At 45.3% G+C, this 19,434-nt stretch overlaps 1 protein-coding gene across 2 annotated transcripts in view; it reads left to right on the forward strand.

Moving 5' to 3' along the window:
* The window catches only part of CERT1 (ceramide transporter 1), a 911,140-nt gene extending 894,535 nt beyond the window's left edge, over nt 1–16,605 (forward strand). For both annotated transcript variants that reach the window (XM_078675236.1, XM_078675235.1), the window contains one exon: nt 13,730–16,605. The gene's annotated coding sequence lies outside the window, so the exon portion shown is untranslated. The remainder of the gene's footprint in view (nt 1–13,729) is intronic.
* Nucleotides 16,606–19,434: the final 2,829 nt, after the last annotated feature.

Consider the following 19,434-nt stretch of genomic DNA (forward strand, 5'->3'; position numbering starts at 1 on the left):
GGGCACCAAAAAATCTACAACTCCCCTAAAGCAGTGCAAGAGTTACTGAAAACTACTCTGAAAAAGAACCTGTTGATTCAGACTAAAGAAGAGAGCAGGCCGTCCTTATGAGTCTGCGCCGAGCACGTGAGCATGTTGTGGACTTATATATGGGTTACCGTGGGGGTGGATTGGGGTTTGCTTCACCTGGCCACCTCTGTTCTTGTTCAGGCTCCAGTGGGTGTTCCCCGTTCTTTTGTTGTTTATCGGTAGGATTCCTAGGTTCGGCTCGGGGGGGCTTTTTCATATATTGTCCTCAGTATGATTGGGATGCTGTTGTGGGTGGGCTGGGGCGGGGGGGGGGGTGCAGTTGTGGGATTGTTCTATATGGCTTGCAATTACTTTGGTATTTCTTGCTTTGCATTTGGTTGCATTTGGTTCCTTCATATGTTTCTGATGTGGTAACTGGTCGGGGTAGCAAAGGCAGATAGTGTTGCAAAGGCAGATAGTGCTCCAATAGCATGTGTCACCTGGAATGTGTGCAGACTTAGTGGTGAAGGAAAACTATGGCAGGGCATACTGCAAGTTAGAACAACAGTTAATAAAAGTGGATTGGACTACCCCTTTCACTGGCGGATAATATTGCTCTTATCAAAATGATTTTACTGCCATGCTTTTTGTACCTTTTCAGAAATATCCCTGTTAAGTTGACAAGTTAATTTTTAAAGAATCTATGCTCACAGTTCGCTGAAACTGGTATGGGACGGAAAAAACCCTGGGTAAGCTGGGATACGCTTATACTGTACTACACAAAAGGAGGTTTTGGAGTGCTGGACCTATACTTGTATTATCTATGTGCTCAGGCACAATATGCCTACTACTGGTATAACCCCTATGCGTTTATTCCGCATGTAGCGGTCGAAGACGGTGACGCAAATTCAATTCTGTTGCATAGCATCCTGACACACTCTAAACGAGGGACAACTAAAACTTAGATCAACACCATAGATTGCACCATATCAGCCTGGCAGGCTATAGGCCGCCTGGCGGTAAAGCTTCCTCTATATTTATTTATTTATTTGTTTTATTTATTTATTTGAGAAGTTTTCAAGACCCAGAGGTAACAGGGCGCTTTACAGTAAGTGAATAGCATATAATCAACAGAAGCATGACATATGAAAGGTTTTGACAATCAACGAGTGTCACAGTAAGAGCTGCATAAATGTATTGCAGAGCTTCTTTGGTTTCAGGGTTCAATGCGGGCAAAGAGTTCTGGTGTTGCAGTCTGTTCCGTGTTATCCACAGCCAAGGGAACGGATGAGGAACAAGGATTTGAGTTGGCTTATGAATTCCACAAAGGACGGTATGGTTCTGATGTGCGTGGGGATGGAGTTCCAAATTTTAGGGGCGTTTCCCTTGAAAGAGCAGTCCGCTGTTTTTTTCTTTCTGGTTTTAGGTAGGATGAGCAGGAGGGAGTTAGAGCTTCTCAAATTCCTGGCTTGGCCAGCTTATTTGAGTTTTTTTGCCAAGTATTCGGGTTTGCCGGTGTGGAGGGCTTTGTGGGTTAGGCAGGCCGTTCTGAAGTTACTTCGCATTTCTACTTGTAGCCATCTTAGTTCTTTGAGTGCCGGGGAAATGTGATCAGATTTTTTGATGCCGGTGATCATTCTGGCTGCCGCATGTAATGTTGTTTTGATCGGTGCCAAGTGCGATTTAGGAATACATGTTAGGATTGCGTTCCCATAGTCCAGTCTTGACAGTACCAGGGATTGAGTGGCCAGTTTGAGATCCTTGTTAAGAATGTATGGTTTGATTTCGTTCAGAAGTCTGAGGTAAAGAATGCAATTTTGGCAGAGTTCTTAATGTGTTTCATCATGTTTAGTTTAGGGTCCAGGGTGACGGCAAGAGATTTAACAGAGTCTGCTAGAGTAAGATTTCCTTTGAGCCCATCGATTGCCTCTAGCCATTCCGTGATTTGAGGGTTGTCGTCCTTGTTCGAGATGAGGAGTGTCTCGGTCTTGTCTAGATTTAGTTTCAGATGGTTGTTTGTTAGCCATTCTTGAACATCTTTCAGGACATCATTTAGTCTTTGGATGTCAGTGAGAGAGGAGGTTTCCAGATAGATCTGTGTATCATCCGCGTAGTGGTGGAAGCGGATGTTGGCTTTATTGAGTAACTTGGAGAGTGGTTCCATATAGATGTTAAAAAGCTGTGGAGAGAGCACCGATCCTTGGGGGACGCCCTTGTTAACTTGCTGGGTTTCGGAGGTGAAGTTCTTGATTTTTATAATATGCGTGCGGTTGTGTATAAAGGAGGAGAACCACTTGAGAACTACCTCGCCGAGGCCAGCTCTTTCTTGGAGAGCCTTGATGAGGAGTTTGTGGTCCACTGTGTCAAATGCTGCCGAGAGGTCAAGGAGAATGAGGAGGCAGCATTTGTCTGAGTCTAGAGATCCATGGATGTCATCTATGATGTTCAGCATCGCGGTTTCTGTGCTGCAGCCTTTTCTAAAGCCAGACTGGTGGGGGTCTAGGAGGTTGATGTTATCCAGGTGTTGTGTCAGTTGATGAAGAACGCAGCGCTCAAGTGTTTTTGAGAGCAAGGGGAGGTTAGATATAGGTCTGAAATTGTTCAGATCTGTCGAGTCTAGACCGAGTTTTTTCAGCAGAGGAGTGACTTGTCCCATTTTAAGGCAATCAGGGACCACTCCATTTTTTAAGGAGCTATTTATGATTTTGCCCCATATAGGTGCAAAAGCGTGCTTCAGTTTCTTGATTAGTAGGGGAGGAATGGGATCTGAGATGTGAGCTGATGGTTTGGAGGTCGAGATCAGCGAGATTATCTCTGTTTCTAGAACGGGGCGAAAGCTAAGCCAGGGAGTGAGAGAAGAGCCAGGAGAGAGGGCAGGGGGTACAGCCGAGCTGCTCTTCGTGGGGTGTGATTCGTTGATGTCTAATGATAGTTCGATTCTTGCTATCTTATCGTTGAAGAAGTGTGCAAAGTTGTCGCAGAGTTCTTTGGATGCCTGTACAGATGAGGACACTGGCTTGGAGGTTTGTTGTCTGATGCTGTAGAGTTTCTTCGGTCTGCTTTTGGCCTTGTCCAGTGCCTCGCGGAAGAAGTTGGATTTCTTATTTTTGATGTGGTTGTTGTACTTCCTACGGGCTGATTTCAGTTGGTCACAAAGGATAGCAGTTGGGTTATTTCTCTATTTTCTTTCTTTGGCTCTTAAGTTTCTCCTTTCTGTGTTGAGGTCATTGTTGAACCATGTTCTGGATGGAGTGGTTCTGCTTCTTTTGAGCTTTAGTGGAGCTCGTTTGTCGAGTATGGACACTAGCTCGGAATTGTACTGATCAGTGAGATCTTTGGTGGAGAGGTGGGCTTTGTTGTCCGGGAGAAGTGAGTTTAACTGAGCTTCCAGGGTATCCAGGGGTACTTGGGAGATGTTTCTCATCCATTTTGGGGGGTTGTGTGGAGGTTGGTAGGAGATAGTGGGGTGATTGATATGAAATAGGATCATGTGGTGGTCTGGCCAGTCGACGGGAAGTATGTGGTTGACCGTGATAGAGTTCTTTTGCGAAATGATGGCATCCAATGTGGCTCCTTTGTAATGAGTTTCCTCAGTGCAGTGTTTAAGGTTATCATCGAGGAGGCTAGATAGCAATTGGATTAGAGGATTGTGTGTCTCGTTCCATCGTAGATTCAGGTCCTCCAGAATTAGGTTATTGGAGTCGCTAAGTACAACATGAGCTATCAGGTCGGATAATTGTTCTCCAAAAGCGTTGTTTCTGCCTGGGGGGTGGTAGAGCAGGTGACATAGTAAAGAATCATTGTCTTTGGTCTTGATGATGGCGGATAGACATTCAAAAGAATCGTAGTCGAAAGAGGTGGTTTCCGAGATGCCCAAACTATCCTTGTGGATGATAGCAACCCCTCCTCCTCGCTGATCTATCCTGTCTTTGGTGATGAGGGAGAAGCCAGGTGGTACGAGCATGTCTAGACAGGGAGGAGATAGCTTATTCAACCAGGTCTCCGTGAGGAACGCAATGTCAATATCATGAGTGAGGATCGCCTCGGCTAGTTCCGTTGCGTGTAGGGAGGCCGATCTGCAGTTGATTAGTAGGCCGTTGGTGAAAGGCACCTGATTGCTGGTAGTTCTATCTTTAGTCGCCCTAGGTATGGCGGTCAGGACAGGATGTCTCAATGGTTTGGTGCAGGTAAGGTCTTTCCGGTGTCCTGTGATCACTTGAATTTTGGATTTAGGAGAGTCTAAGGCGGGAGTGTGGTATGCAGCGGCTAGTAAGGCTGCTTCACAGTCTGACATAGGTGCTTCTGTTCTGGAGGGCCTTGAGGTCGGGTGTTTTGTATCAGATAGAGTATGGCCCTTGGTCCTAGGGAAGGGGGCTCCGGTTTTTGAGGCCTTAAGTGCACATGATCCCGGGACCCAGTAGGGGGGACCGCGCAGATGGGTACTAGTGGTTTCTGTGGGCATAGGGGGGCGGTTTGTGTTGATGGAGTGGGGAGACCCGGAAGGGGGTTTCAAGTGTTAGCGGGCTATTCCTACGTTAGAGAGGATTTCCGTTAGGCCCAGGGAGATTACGTCTATCTGGCTTTCAAGAGCCGCAAGACGCTGTGACACGGAATCGAGGGAGGAGTTGGGGGCATCTAGAGTGTTGTGGTTCAGGTTGAGGAATTGAGGTCTCTTGATGGTGGAGCAAGTCAGGTTATCCTTTTTCGGGATAGAGGGAGAGGTCGGAGGAAGGGGAGGGGGAGGGACAGGGCAAGGCTTTGAGTGTCTGAGAGCTGGGATGAGGCTCGTGGGGAGGGGTGTCCCTGTCGGCATGTTGCATCTGTGATTTTGCTGGGGAGGGATCCCATAAGGGGGCGGGGTATCATTATCCGTAAGGAGCTGAGGGATACGGTAGGTGTGGGAAGTAGGATGGCTGGCATGGAGAATTGAGGGTGTGGTTAGAGTTTTCTGTTGTGGTCGGTTGGCTGTAAGCATGCGTTGGAATGCGGCGGGGAGAAGAAGAGCATAGAGGGCCGCATCGGTATCATGGAAGGGAGGATCAAAGGCTTCTCTGTTGGTTGTGGATGAGGGCGAGGTGTGGATTGGGGCGGGGTGCGGTAGGGTTGGGAGAGCTGATCTTAATGCGGGAAATAGGGAGTCGAAAGCTTCAAGGTTCTCATTATTAGCCTGAATGAGGACCGTGCCGTTTGTGTAGATGGTCACGGATGTGTACCCTCTTCCAGCCGAGCTCATAGGGAGTATAGAGGTTAGTTTGCAACTGTGGGAAGTGGATGTGGTTTTGACGATATACAGTTGCGTTCTGATCAAGGAGATCCAGTCTTCCGGTCTCTCAGTGTGGAATATAAGGTCCATCTTAATCGGACCATTGGAGGCCGAGTGGTAGATGTCTGTGATTAGGGTTTCTTTGTGTTGGCGGATAAGTTTCTGTTTGAAAATGCGTCTCATTTTAGTAGAGAGGTGAGGTGGGAAGATGATGGTGAAAGAGTTCCGGCTGTGGGGTTTTAGGTGGGTAGTTAGGACTTGGGTGGGAAGGGAAGGCGAGTCACGCGCCATCGTGATGGTAAAGTGAGCGGAAGGGTGCAAATGTAGGGGGGGTTGACGGGATGAGAACGGGGGGGTGACTGGATGAGACGGGGAGGGGGGCTGCTAGGTGGGCGGGATAGAGTAGAAGTCAGGTCGCCAGGGCTAAGCGCCGGCGCGGCTCACCTGTATCTGTATTACGGAGTCATGTGGATCAATATAGCTGAATCCTCGGGCCGGACAGTCCTTGTGGACCGCCATTATAAGGTCCGGTGCGGGAGAGTGGTGGTTTAGTTCTTAGATAGGGGCTGCTGGGTGGCGGGAGAAGGCAAGAGTCAGGTCGCCAGGGTTTAACGCTGGCGCAACTCACCTGTGCCTGTGCCACGGAGTCCCGTTGGTCCTGTGGGTAGTAACTGGTGTTCTCAGGCCGGAGGGATCTTGGTGTCGGCCAATACAAGGACAGGCGCGGGTGTTAGTGGCTATATTATGAAGACGGGGCTGCTAGGTGGAGGGAGAAGGCAGGAGTTAGGTCGCCTGGGCTTAGCGCCAACGTGATTCTTTAGTGCCTGTGCAATGGAGTCCAGCAAATCAACGAGACTGGGGTCCTCGTACCGGAGTGTCCACACAGTCTGCCATTGTGAGGCCAGGCGTGGAGGTGGCTAACTGCGAGAATCAGTCCGCTCTGCCGCGTGAATCAGTCTGTGTGGTGGTGGTGGTGGCGGATCTCTTTTTTTCTATGTGGTGGACACAGCTGAGGTCGATCCAGGGTACTCCAGTGAGGCTCCGGTCAAGTAAGGGGCGGTCCAGGCGGCTCCAGTGAGGCTCCGATCAGGAGGAGTCCTCACGATCCGCCATTTTGAGGCCAGACATGGAGGTGCCGAGCTGTGAGACGCGGGCAGCTTAGGGGGAGTGCGGCGTGTGTGGCGGATAGCAGCGGAGGTCAATCTAGGGTGCTCCAGTGAGGCTCCGGTCGAGTACAGGACGGTCCAGGCGGCTCCAGTGAGGCTCCGATCAGGAGGAGTCCTCACGATCCGCCATTTTAAGGCCAGGCGTGGAGGTGTCGAGCTGCGAGACTCGAGCAGCTTAGAGGAAGTTCAGCGTGTGTCGGACAATAGCGGAGGTTGATCCAGGGTGGCTCCGTCGAGGTTCCGGTCGAGTAAGGGACGGTCCAGGCGGATCCAGTGAGGCTCCGATCAGGAGGAGTCCTCACGATCCGCCATTTTGAGTCCAGGCGTGGAGGTGCTGAGATTTGAGACGCGTAGTCACCAGGTTATACAGAGTGGTGAGGGAGGAATGTCTGCCGGGCATCAACAGTAGTCTGACCCGCTGGAATGAAGCCCCATATTACACAGTAGGAATGGGAATATAGTTGTCAGCTCACTGATACTCTGACCATGAATGGTAATTTACGTATCATACATTTTAAATACTTATATCAAGTCTAATATGCACCTGTCCGATTACGGAAATATGGGCTCAGGGAATCTGATGGAGCTAAAGGGCCAGACTACATGCATCTGGCATGGTACTGCGGGCGAATACAGGAATTCTGGGTAGAGGTGACAACTCGGATACGTGATATGACTAATGTTGCATTGCAATGCTGTCCAAATGTATGTTTTCTGTGTATAATGTCTCATCTTAAAGATGTACCTGGAAAATGTATAAAGATTGCTCTGCTTCATGTGAAAAGGAGGGCGGCGATGTACTTGGAGAGCAGAGCGGCCCCCCCAGGCTGAGCAATCGGTAAAAGATTTAGTATATTGTAAAGAAAATCTGGAACTTCATGCGGAGGAGCTGCCACCGTCGTCAAGACCAAAAGACATTTGAGGGCCTCTGCTGGACTATTTGAGAGGGCGGGACCTGCCTTCACCTGATGTTGTACAAGTTTGAATATCACTCCATGTGTCTAGATTGCTCACTGTAACTGAAATGTTCGAGGCATATGAGCTGCAGATTGTACACTATGCATAGATCGCCACCTAGTGTTGGGCCCAGATGTTTGCAGTTTGTTGTTGTCCTGAAAAGTTCTTTGGAAGTCGCGAGATAGGTGACTCCTCCTTAGGACCACATTGCGCATGGGCATCGGCTCCATCCCCAGATTGTTTTTTTCCGCCATCGGGCTCGGATGTATCTCCTGCGCTCCAGTTTGGAACCAAGTTTCCTTCGGTGCGCCATCCTCACCCAGTTAGACGGTATTGTCTTGATCGCGATCTACCACGCGATTCTCAACTAACTTCGAAGTCTCCGATTCTGGTCGTCGACGAAGGCCTTCGGGCCTACCTAGGCCTCACTTTCTGGCTCATGGAAAGGACGCCATTCAAGAAGTGTCCTCAATGTGGGTCGAAGTTTCCCAACACCGACCTACCTACATGAGGTGTGCAACCTGTGCCTTTCACCGGAGCACGAGGCCAAAGACTGTTCGGCGAGCGCCTCATTCCGCTCCAGGAAGACGATCCGAGACTGACGAGCTCGAAGAACTATGGCTCGCTCGTCAGCTCCGATTCCTGACGACATCTTCGAGGAGGGCGTCAACGTGCCAGAACACCAGCACGCCGAAGAGAGTATCGGATCATCAGATGCCGAAGACTCTGACGTCGAGGAGGTCACGCCTGCTCCACGGGTCGTAAGTAAGACCGTCTACCCCACCCCTTCCTCGACACCATCTAAAAAGGCTTCGGTCACACCCTCACCTTTGGCCTGGGGTGCCCACCGAGAGACTGCTTCTAACGCCCCGCCTTCGGGCCCGGCAAAGAAGACCATAAAGCCTTCAGGTGGCTCGGGCTCGAGCCAGCCTACTTCCGGTGCCGACCCAGTACAGACACCGAAGAAAAAGCCATTTTCCTCTTCCACCTTGACCGTTGTTTCGACACCCAAGCATACAGCGCCGAAGACTGGCAGCGGTTCGTCGACACCGAAACGGCACTCTGAGCCGAGTAAAAAATCGACCAAAGCTCCAGACTCCCACGCATCGGAGCCGAAAAAACCCTCGGAAACGAAAAAACAGATTCCCATTAAAGACACTTCGAAAGGGCACACTCATAAGCCTAAAAAACCTACGGAGCCGGAAATTTCGACGCCAAATGATTCATCAAGCTCACAAGAGCTTCTTACACCGGAACCACAACCAAAAACCCTTGTAAAAGATCCCAGAACTCAGCTCCAAGAAGATACCACTTGAGGCGCCAGCTCCTCCTCCCCCTGCAAAGAAGAGAGACATTGCAACCTCACCATTAAGGGTCCCTTCTCCACCTCCCCATGCTGTTCCTACTCGTACACCTCCTCCACCACAGCATTCACCTACACCATCTCCTAACCCAGACGATGATGTACTCACAGACTCTGATTATGAAGGTGGGAGTGCACATTACCCACCACACACTAATAGTCCCCCTCAGTCACCTAATCCATGGGATGATTACAACACCCCTGCTGTGCCCTATGTCCCACAGGATGATATCTATCCTTCCAGACCTCACCCACCATAGGACACCATAGGTTTTAAACTGCTAGTCCAGAGAGCTGCTCAATATCATAGAGCGGATTTACACACTGATGCAGTGGAGGAAGACTTCCTTTTAGACACTTTTAACACAACACAAAGGTCTACGGCCATCTTGCCAATGTTTAAGGGCGTCATCAAGAACGCAACAGAGGTCTTTAAAGACCCCGTTATAGCTAAAGTCCTCAATCCCTGCATTGAGAAACAATATAAAGCTGTCCCTGCAGACCCAACCTATATTAAAGGCCCTGTACAATTAGATTCTTTGGTGGTATCCAATGCACGTAAACGTGCTAATTCCCAAAGAGGTGAAGCCTCGCCACCAGACAAAGAGTCTAAACTTCTTGACGCTTCTGGCAAGAGAACTGCGGCACAAGCAGCTAACATCTGGCGCATTGCCAGCACTCAAGCCTTGCTGGCAAGATATGACGGGGCACATTATGACGAACTAGAGTCCCTAATGCAGCAACTACCAGACAAATACAAAAACAGGGCTAATGAAATCATACAGGAAGGTAAAAATATCTCTAATACTTCCATCCGTTGTGCCCTAGACGCTGCAGACACTGCCTCAGGGGCAATCAATACCAGCACCTTACTACGCAGACATGCCTGGCTGCGCATTTCAGATTTTAAACCTGAGGTGCAAAACTCTATACTCAATCAGCCATTTGATGAAACGCATTTATTTGGCCCAAATGTTGACGTGTCTTTGGAAAAAATGAAAAAATACACCGACACTGCAGAATCAATGGGAGCCTTGCAGCAGCAAGCTCCCAGACGTTCTTTTCGTCGCTCATCGTACAGAGGCAATACAAGAGGCTACTCCTCAGAAACTCCCTCCTCTTCCCACCAGACCCCTGGCCAATCCACATTCACCAAGGGCTACCAGGGGTAACTCTCCTAGCTACAGGGGTAACAACAACAAAGGCAGAGGCAAAAACAACACCTCCTGCTCTGCCTCCACCCCTACCCAATGACTTTCCTCCCCTTCCCCCCAACATTCCACTCATGTGGGGGGAAGACTCCAACAGATCCTGCCTGCATGGATCAACATCACATCAGACAGGTGGGTGCAACAAATTATTCACTCAGGTTACTGTCTAGAATTAACATCTACCCCACCAAACATACCACCCAAACAGCATCCAATGTCACAAGAACATCTGTCACTGTTAAAGCAAGAAGTGGTATCTCTGCTAGAAAAAAGTGCAATAGAACCAGTTCCTCTGCACCAGCAAAACAAGGGGGTTTATTCTCTATATTTTCTAATCCCAAAGAAGGACGGCTCTCTAAGGCCTATTCTAGACCTCAGACCACTAAACATATATATACATTCAGACCATTTTCACATGGTCACACTCCAGCAAGTCCTTCCTCTCTTCTCACAAAACGACTTCCTGGCTACTCTAGACCTCAAGGACGCATCCTTCCACATTCCCATTCACAAAGCTCACAGGAAGTATCTCAGGTTTGTAAGAGACGGGCAGCACTACCAGTTCAAAGTACTCCCATTCGGAGTCACAACAGCACCAAGGGTCTTCACCAAGTGCTTGGCAGTGGTGGCAGCACATCTAAGAAGACAGCACATCCATGTATTCCCGTACCTCGAAGACTGACTCATAAAAGCCAGCTCATACAATCAATGCCTGGAACACACTCATGCCACCATCCACCTGCTCCACAACTTGGGGTTCACAATAAACCACACCAAATCTCATCTACAGCCATCCAAAGTACAACAGTACCTAGGTGCCACAATAAACACCTCAACAGTGCTGGCTTATCCCACCCCTGGAAGGATAGCCAGCATGCAAACTCTCCTAGCAAAGTTTCAGCTACAACACTTCCTCCCAGCACAAGTGTTCATGCAATTCATGGGGATGATGGCCTCTTGCATCTTCATAGTGCCCCATGCAAGACTTCAAATGCGTCCGCTACAAGAGTGCTTATCAAGTCAATGGAACCAGACTCAAGGTCAATTAACAGACCTAGTGTTGGTAGACGGTCGAAATCATCGCTCTCTGCAGTGGTGGAACACCAAAAACCTTTCCAACCAGTTCCCCAATAATCTTACTGCGGACGCATCGCTCTCCGGCTGGGGAGCCCACCTACTGCAACACACCATGCAAGGCAGGTGGACACCGCAACAAAAGGTACTCCACATCAATCACTTAGGGTTACTAGCAGTATTCCTAGCATTAAAAGCATTCCAGAAGCAAGTAGCAAACAAAGCGGTGTTAGTCCGCACGGACAACATGACAGCAATGTATTACATTACATACAGAAGCAAGGAGGCACACACTCCCTGCAGCTATCTCAACTAGCACAAAAAATATGAAGGTGGGCCATACCTCAGAACATATTCCTTCTAGCCCAACATGTCCCAGGAGTACAAAATACTATAGCGGATCTGTTAAGTCGTCAAACACAACAGACCCAAGAGTGGGAACTTCATACGCAAGTTCTTCAGCCATTCTTTTAGAGGTGGGGACAACCTCAGACCTCTTTGCCACCCACGAAAACGCAAAATGCCCAAGCTTCGCCGCCAGATATCCACACCCACTGTCCAAAGGCAATGCGATATGGATGAATTGGTCAAACAGATTTGCGTACGCTTTTCCACCTCTACCACACATGCCACTAGTAGTACGCAAACTACAGCAGCATTCTCTGACCCTCATCCTAGTTGCTCCAACGTGGGCCAGACAACCGTGGTACACCACACTGCTACAACTGTCTGTGGTACCACACCAAAAACTGCACCTCTCTCCACACCTCTTAACACAGAATCGTGGAGAGATCAGACACCCGGACCCAGCTCAGCTCAACCTTGTGATCTGGCTCTTGAATTCCTAGAATTTGGATATCTGAACCTTCGCCCAGACTGCATGAATGTCATTAAAGAAGCTAGACGTCCTACCACTAGGGCATGTTATGCAGCCAAGTGGAAACGATTTGTAATTTGTCATAACGACATTAATCCTTTAGATGTGGCTATTCAACACATCATAGGTTACTTACTGCATCTTCAAAGATGTAACTTAGCCTACACGTCTATTAGACTGCATCTTGCTGCAATAGCAGCATATCTGCAAAACAGACAACATCTATCTCTGTTCAGAGTGCCTGCCATCAAAGCCTTTATGGAAGGCCTTAAAAGAATAATTTCTCCCAGGGTACCACCTTCATCTGTATGGTATGTAAACGTCGTTCTCACATGGCTAATGGGGCCTCCCTTCGAATCCCTGCACAAATGTGAATTACAATTTTTAACCTGGAAGGTTGCGTTCCTAGAAGCTATTACCTCCCTGCGCAGAGTTAGTGAACTACAATCACTAACCATTCACGAACGCTTTTTGCAAATGCATCGAAATAAGGTTGTTCTGCGTACCAATCCAAAATTCCTGCCTAAAGTCATTTCTCCATTCCATCTCAATCAATCTGTGGAACTGCCTGTTTTCTTCTCGCAACCAGAGTCAGTAGCAGAAAGAGCTCTTCACACTTTAGATGTCAAAAGAGCGTTGCTATACTACATAGAAAGAACACAAAGAAAAATCATTTGTACACATCTGGACCCAAATCTAGATAGCAGAAGTATGCAAAGCACGTGAATCTACAGCACTATTTGCCAAGAACAGATGCTTACAGGGTAAGTAACATAATCCTTCTGGTTGATAATCTAATCACAGATTCCTGACTGCTCTCCCACTTCCCCGGTTTGTGGAGTGGCCTCTTTTTAACATCTAAAAAGGTCCAAATTAGTATTGTGCACAGTAAAACCAACATGTGTTCACGCTCTGAATCAACCGGAAAAAAACGTTGTTGGCAAGAAGGGCTACGTTTCAGTATGATATGGAGCTCTAATATAGAACCGCATGATGCCACCTAGTGACGTGCAGAACTCTGCTGAAGAAACGTTTCCAGGCCCAATCTGATTCCTGTGAGTATTCTAAGGTGAGGAATCTGCAGTTAGAGTTCCACCTGAAAGAACATTACGAAGAAAATGTAACTTGTTCATCTATGCGAACCGCCTCACCTATAGAAAATACGTTCTGCAACAGATACTCAAGGTAAAGCATTCCATATGCTACATCACTGCACATAAAATGAATGTATCTTGACTAAACAGACAAGTGATCACCTGTAATCCGGCAACTGACACCGTTGTTACTCTATTGTAGAAAGATGTTAAATGTTTGTAGTGACATCACATTAAGGATAATGGGGCGACCCGGTGTCCCTCAGAACCTGGGTATTGGCATTGGTAATATAGAAAACAATTGGTTCTGTTGGGTGATACAATTACTGTGATAACTGTATTCAATACAAGAGGAAAGGTGTTTCACACTTCCTTTTTCATAGTAAATGAAAAAACGATTTCAGTTAAGAACACACCAAGAAAAGAAAGGTAGAGTTGATTTACTCTTATATTTTTCAAAAAGTATTGAATAATAAATGGCTAGGGCATTCTAGCATGATTATTTGGTGTAGGTGCACACTGGCACATCTTTCAAATTAGACTGTGACAGATACTGGGATGTAATTGTTTTGAGTGATTAGGTATATGGCATATCTTCATATGCCTTCATTTGGTCTTGCTGTACATCGGTTTTCCCTAAAAGTTTTGTATTTTTTACTAATTCTTTAATGTTTTTATGTAGTGGCACATTAAGCTCTAATTTCTCTTCCTACAGAGATTGAAAAGAAAGCTGTATGAACATTCCATGTTGGAGGAAGAGACCTGAATGAGAGTTCCAAGCTGGAACATAGGGTCCGTAGCTTTCTGAAAGGCCCATGACCCAGAAGTGCCCTGAAGTGAAATAAATCCCAAGCAGCTGAACATCAAACACTATCTTCTGCTCCCCGTGCTCAGTCAGTGTACAGCTGGAAATAGATGTACGGACAAATGTTCATGGCTGTATTTTTGTTTTGCTTCCTTTACTTGAAGAGCAAGAAACTGTGGGTTGATGCTTTAATTTTATAAGATTTGCAAATTGCTCTTTTTACTGTGGCCCTGCGCAAAAGCTACAAAATGTTTCTATTTTTGTGCATGTATAAAGAGCACAAAAACTATGTGCACAAAATGTTCACTAGCTTTTTTTTCCCAGGTCTGCGATAAACTAGGAGAGGATTTGACATGTTTTGTTTGCTTTGTATAATCATTGATTTCATTGCTTTACTGATACTTATTCCTAAAATGGATCACTTTATGTAATGTCTCTTAAGTAATAACTGAGGGCTGTTGATGACTGCCTTTTTCTTGTCATACTCCTATGAAGGCCTACTGGTTCTGAAGGAGCAAAATGTGTAAAAAGCTTTATTTTTTTCCAGAAATCTTTATATTTCTATTGTATTTTTAGTTGTGAAATCTGTGCTACAAAATGTGTGCTATTAAATATGATCCAGGAATTTCAAAATGTATTTCAGTTCAATCTGGCATAATGGCTGCCTGGAAACTGAAACACTGCAAACATGGATTACTGTCCAATAATTTGTTAGGGTAGATTGACGCTTTATAGTAATCATAAATGTGAGCAAAGGTGCACTGTAGTATTTATTGATGCAGGTTTGATAGGTGGATGGACTCGTCTTAAAATGTAGGAAAGTGCGGGATTTGCCTAGAAATGGTCTGTGAGTTTGTACGTCTTGATAAGAACTTTTAAAGTTCTTAAGTGTTGCAGAGGATTCTAAAGAACTTTCCTCCGAGTAGCTGAGGCAGATAAGTTTTCAGCAAAAGTGAAACTATACAGTTGGAGACTAATAAATCGGACGTCCATGCCCGTATAGGATTTGTATTTAATGTCATTTTGGAAGAGTCAATTTTTTAAATAAATTCACTGACTTTTCATTGTCTTGCGGATCTGTTGCGATATCAAGAAATTCTCTTTAAAAAGACATCTGTCAAGACCTAAAAATATGTATATATCTGTTCGATATGGATAAATCCCGGATGATAAAAAGTCAGATTTGAAATTGTAGATTTTAAGCACACTCATACCAAAAGTTGAAACTGATTTACTCCTTTGTGAGTCTGTATACTGTATCGAGGTGCATGTGCCTAAATAAAGCACACTAGTGCACACTTGCACGTTTCATGACCCCCTGAAACATTACACTGTTTTTTGTTTTATCTTCTCCGAATGACCTGTGTGTAATATGCCTTATTAGAGCAAAATCTGTATTTGATCCTAAAATGTGGAAAAGTGCCTATTTGGTGAAGCAAGTTTGACCAATAGGATGAGACTACTGTACATAGGTACAGGATAGCATCACTGGTGGACATTTTAGTGTTCGACTCATTTAAAATTATACCTCAAATATCTATTTTTTACAGTCTGCTGAAAAGATCATTTAATATTAACCAACACTAAAGTAAAGTTAAGAAATTCCTTCCATATCCATTAGATGGCAGCTTTGTTTTTAATTTGCCATTTTGCTTTTTCTAAAAAATAAAAAGGCATATCGTTGTTCCCCAATTTAATTGAGTCAAATTTTCAAATGGTATGAGGCGTTTACAAAGCAGCATATTATTCTTAATACCATTAGTTGCATTTGCACTTAATGTGACGTACTTTTTGCAATTATACTGTAAATAAAAATATTACACTAAAAGAATTATTTGTAAAGAATGCATATTACTTTTAGACAAAAGCAAATTTATTCTTTGTCCAAATTAGCCCTGCCCATTAACTGTGTTGCCCCCTATTCAACAACAGGGTGACTTGGGTTTCAGTGGCTGTCACCATTTCCAAAAATATTTTTTTTTTCGATTTCAGATATTGTAACATTTTGTGTTCCCACCCAACCTACTTCATTATAAAATGGCTGTTAAAAAAATCTTTCTTAAATACCGGATGGTGAGACTACCTTTGATGTTACATTATTGTTGCATCTGTTCATCTATTTGCCCTTTTGTCAACACATTCTACCTTAAACTTCTTTTCATTATAGATAATGTATGTCTTCTAGATTGTTTATGGGCAACCAATATTCCGCTGCTGTACTCACATCTGACGTTAGAACATTGTGATGGAGTTCTTCAGATGTGCTAGTTTTAAAGGGTTTGGTTTTGGTCTAGCCCACATTTTGGCGCGCATTAATTCATTTAGGGATCGGGGATTTCTTTTCATTGATAAAAGTATTTCAAATTAAACGAAATGTGTTGTTAATTTTAACAAACTAATCTCAGCAAATTTCTGTAAAGCACTCTAATTTTTACTCTACTTGCAACAGATCTGGTACCCACCGACCAGGGCTGGTTTCTCTGTAAAGATTTGCGTATTCTCTGTAACCTAATCAATTTGATCCCAAATGTTAGTCACCAATATTTAGAAAGCAGATGTACAGATCTTTCTGTATATGGATTCCTTTTCACCTACGGACTCAAATGAATTGTATTTTCAAGTACCTCGAGAGTACATAGACTGTGGTTACTGTTTGTTCTAAAATAGCTTTATGATCCTGATGATGTTTAAACAAATGATTAAACAAGTTGGTTCTTCCATGTTACAATCAAAAATTTAAAACCAGTATTTAAAAATGAGAAAGTATTAAAATATTATGGACAATGTTCTGGTCTGTAGTCGTTTCTTTTTTAACAAAAAGAAGAGAATTAAAATTAAAGCCAAGCAGCTTGTTTTTTCCCCTTTTATATTGGAGGGCTTGTTCCTGAAATGAAAGTTGTTTGTGTTCTATCCAAGCTACTTGTCTTCCTTTTACACTGGACTTGACTAATGTTTTATCTCCAGCACCTCCGAGAGAGGGAGTACCTCCGGCTGAACAGAAAAACAAATTCTGAATCTAATTTCCCTCCCAAAAGCACAACCCCAGCTGCTACTGTCATCATGTCGGTCTGTGTGTGGTTGTCATACCTCCACCTCTTCTCCAATTATACTGTTTTCAAGCTACTCGGGCCTTGTGTTTTCCTCACTCCTAGGCTCCTGTTTTTTCTCCGGCATTCCCCACCAATTAAACCACCCTCAAACACACAACAGAGCCACTTGCCTGCAGCCACAACCCTCGTTGAGGGTCGCGGTCCACAGTGCCTTTGCCTTCTATTTCTTTTATGCGATCCACACCTTTAATACCGGTCTCAGCCTTCCTGTCCTGGTTGTCTTCTGCCTGTCCCAACACTAGACTGCTAATCTTTCTTTCCAGCAGATACGTCTGCTGAGGTATCAAACCTTTTCTACTACATAAAACTTCGGCCTGTGATGTAGAAATTATGAGCTCTCTACCCCTGTAGAGCCATCATAGCAAAAAAATGCACTTTATGTGAGGAATTTCCCAGAAAGGACACTGCTCTATACTATCCTATTGGCTACGTTTTTCAGGATTTTAGCTTTTTTCAATTCCTTTGGACTCCTGACAGTTTCCATTTCAGGTTACACTGTACGGTGAGAGCTTTCAGGGATTATCAAACTTTTTGCTTAAAGCAGGGGGAAAATTCACCTAACTAAGATATCTTCAATATTTATTCTTGTTGTAGACCAGGAAAGTTCTATGCTGAAGCCTCACATGTGAAATGCCTGTATGACATACACCCAGAGCATAAGGTGTCTCACTATATTTGTCAGACTTTTACTTTAAAGACCTTGAAAGACAGTGAAAAGAGATTGGCCTTGTTCCACTTTGAGAGAGAGGATTCTCCCCTCAAAAGGTTATACCTCCTTATTGAGAGATCATTCCATGCACGGTGCTTTATCATGCACTACCGCAAAGGTGGTGCAAAAAAAGAACCATTTTGAATTTCCAGTACTGAAATAAAAAAAAATAAGTGGCAGGATCTGCCTTTAAGGAGAAAAAAAACAAGGGTTACTCTGACATGATGTTGAAGACTGCTTCAGAACACCTTGGGTGCCACAAAAACAGCTACGAATAGTTATTTCCGGAATTATTGTTGATGGGGAGTAGCTCTTCAATAAAAAAGGGAACCGCATATACAGCAGCACCAACAATTACCACTGAAGACCTTGAGTGTAGCAGTTGCCAGCTTGCTTTGTAAATAGAAGGAAAAACGTTAAACGCTAATGGAAATTGTTGTTGAAACCCTATAAATGATCATTACCAAAGTGAGGTAATTAAAGCTGGAAGTCGGATTCCCCTCAGTAGAGCATGAAAATTAAGAAAAAGGGACACAAAATATAATACCTGGACTCAAGTATATCACATGGGTAATGGGAACAGTAGACACACACCGTGATACTGTAGCTGGAGGGAAGAACTTGGCGAGAGTCTGGACTGAGGCACCATCGCTCTAGATCCTACGCCCGTTCCGTCTGACCCGTTCGTACTGGGTTGCAGTCAGGGGAGCTGGGGCCTGCATTGAAAGCACTGAAGACAAAATCAGATTATTTTAGTGTGTGAGGCGAACCTGCGGAGCCTGCGGTGCACTAGGCACAGCAGCCTCAACCCTAGGGTGTGGTTAGTGTGTGGCTTGCACCTGAGTGTGATGCCACCAGCAGGCCCGCGGTCACGATTCTCGCCCCCACCTGTTACCCCTCAGCCTATTGACCTCCAATCTGCCGTGGACCTGTTTGTCCTTCCTCTGTAGTTTTTGCCTTATTGGACAGCCCTACAGTGACAGAGCAGTCCTGCAGGAGCTAAGATTGCAATTATTGTCCTTGTTACTGACCGTTCACCAGCCTCAACATCAAACAATAGGCCCGTGGTGAGTTGCATATTTTTTAGGCGCGCATCTCTAATGAAATACAATCCAACAAGCTAAGACCTGCACTTGAACTCCAAAAGTATATAAGCTTTGTATACCCTCCTGGAACTACTTTCAATTCTCGTAGATAATGTGAAAACCAAGAACTCCATTAAAGGAGAGCTTATAGTTGTGAACCCTAGCACTTTGTCTGCTTTGGAGGAGAACAAAAAGACTTGACGGTGGAATACTTCTTGCGGTCTTTGGTGGCCTGGGGGTTGCTGGGTCTCGATCAGAAGCGGTGATGCGGTCTTCTTCAACTTCCAGTCACCCCATGAACCGCAGTAAGATGAAACCGGTATGGGTTTCTCAGACTGATCCTCTCCCTTCAGAGGTACCACAATTGACTCTCAAACTTTAACAAAAGGAGAATAAAGAAAATGCTAACCAAAAAAACAAGCATTGGCATAGCCGATAGGTCTCACCTTTGGGACCGTATCAGTGTTTAGCCATGCAACAGTTAATGTTGTTGCACCAAGGATATTATGCTGCATAACTAAATACTTATAGGGTCCCAAAAGCGAGACCTATTGGCTATGCCAATGCTTGTTTCTTTTGGTGAGATAGGATTATCTCACTTGTATAGGAATGGAGAGAGGACAAGGGACCAGGAGTGTTACTGGTAAGTAATAGGGCAAAAGGCACACAATGGGTAGAAAAAAGAGATGTGGGCGAGCTCCTAATACCTGG

The sequence above is a fragment of the Lissotriton helveticus genome, chromosome 2_1 (genome assembly GCF_964261635.1).
Source record: "Lissotriton helveticus chromosome 2_1, aLisHel1.1, whole genome shotgun sequence".
In the NCBI taxonomy this organism is placed as follows: domain Eukaryota; kingdom Metazoa; phylum Chordata; class Amphibia; order Caudata; family Salamandridae; genus Lissotriton; species Lissotriton helveticus.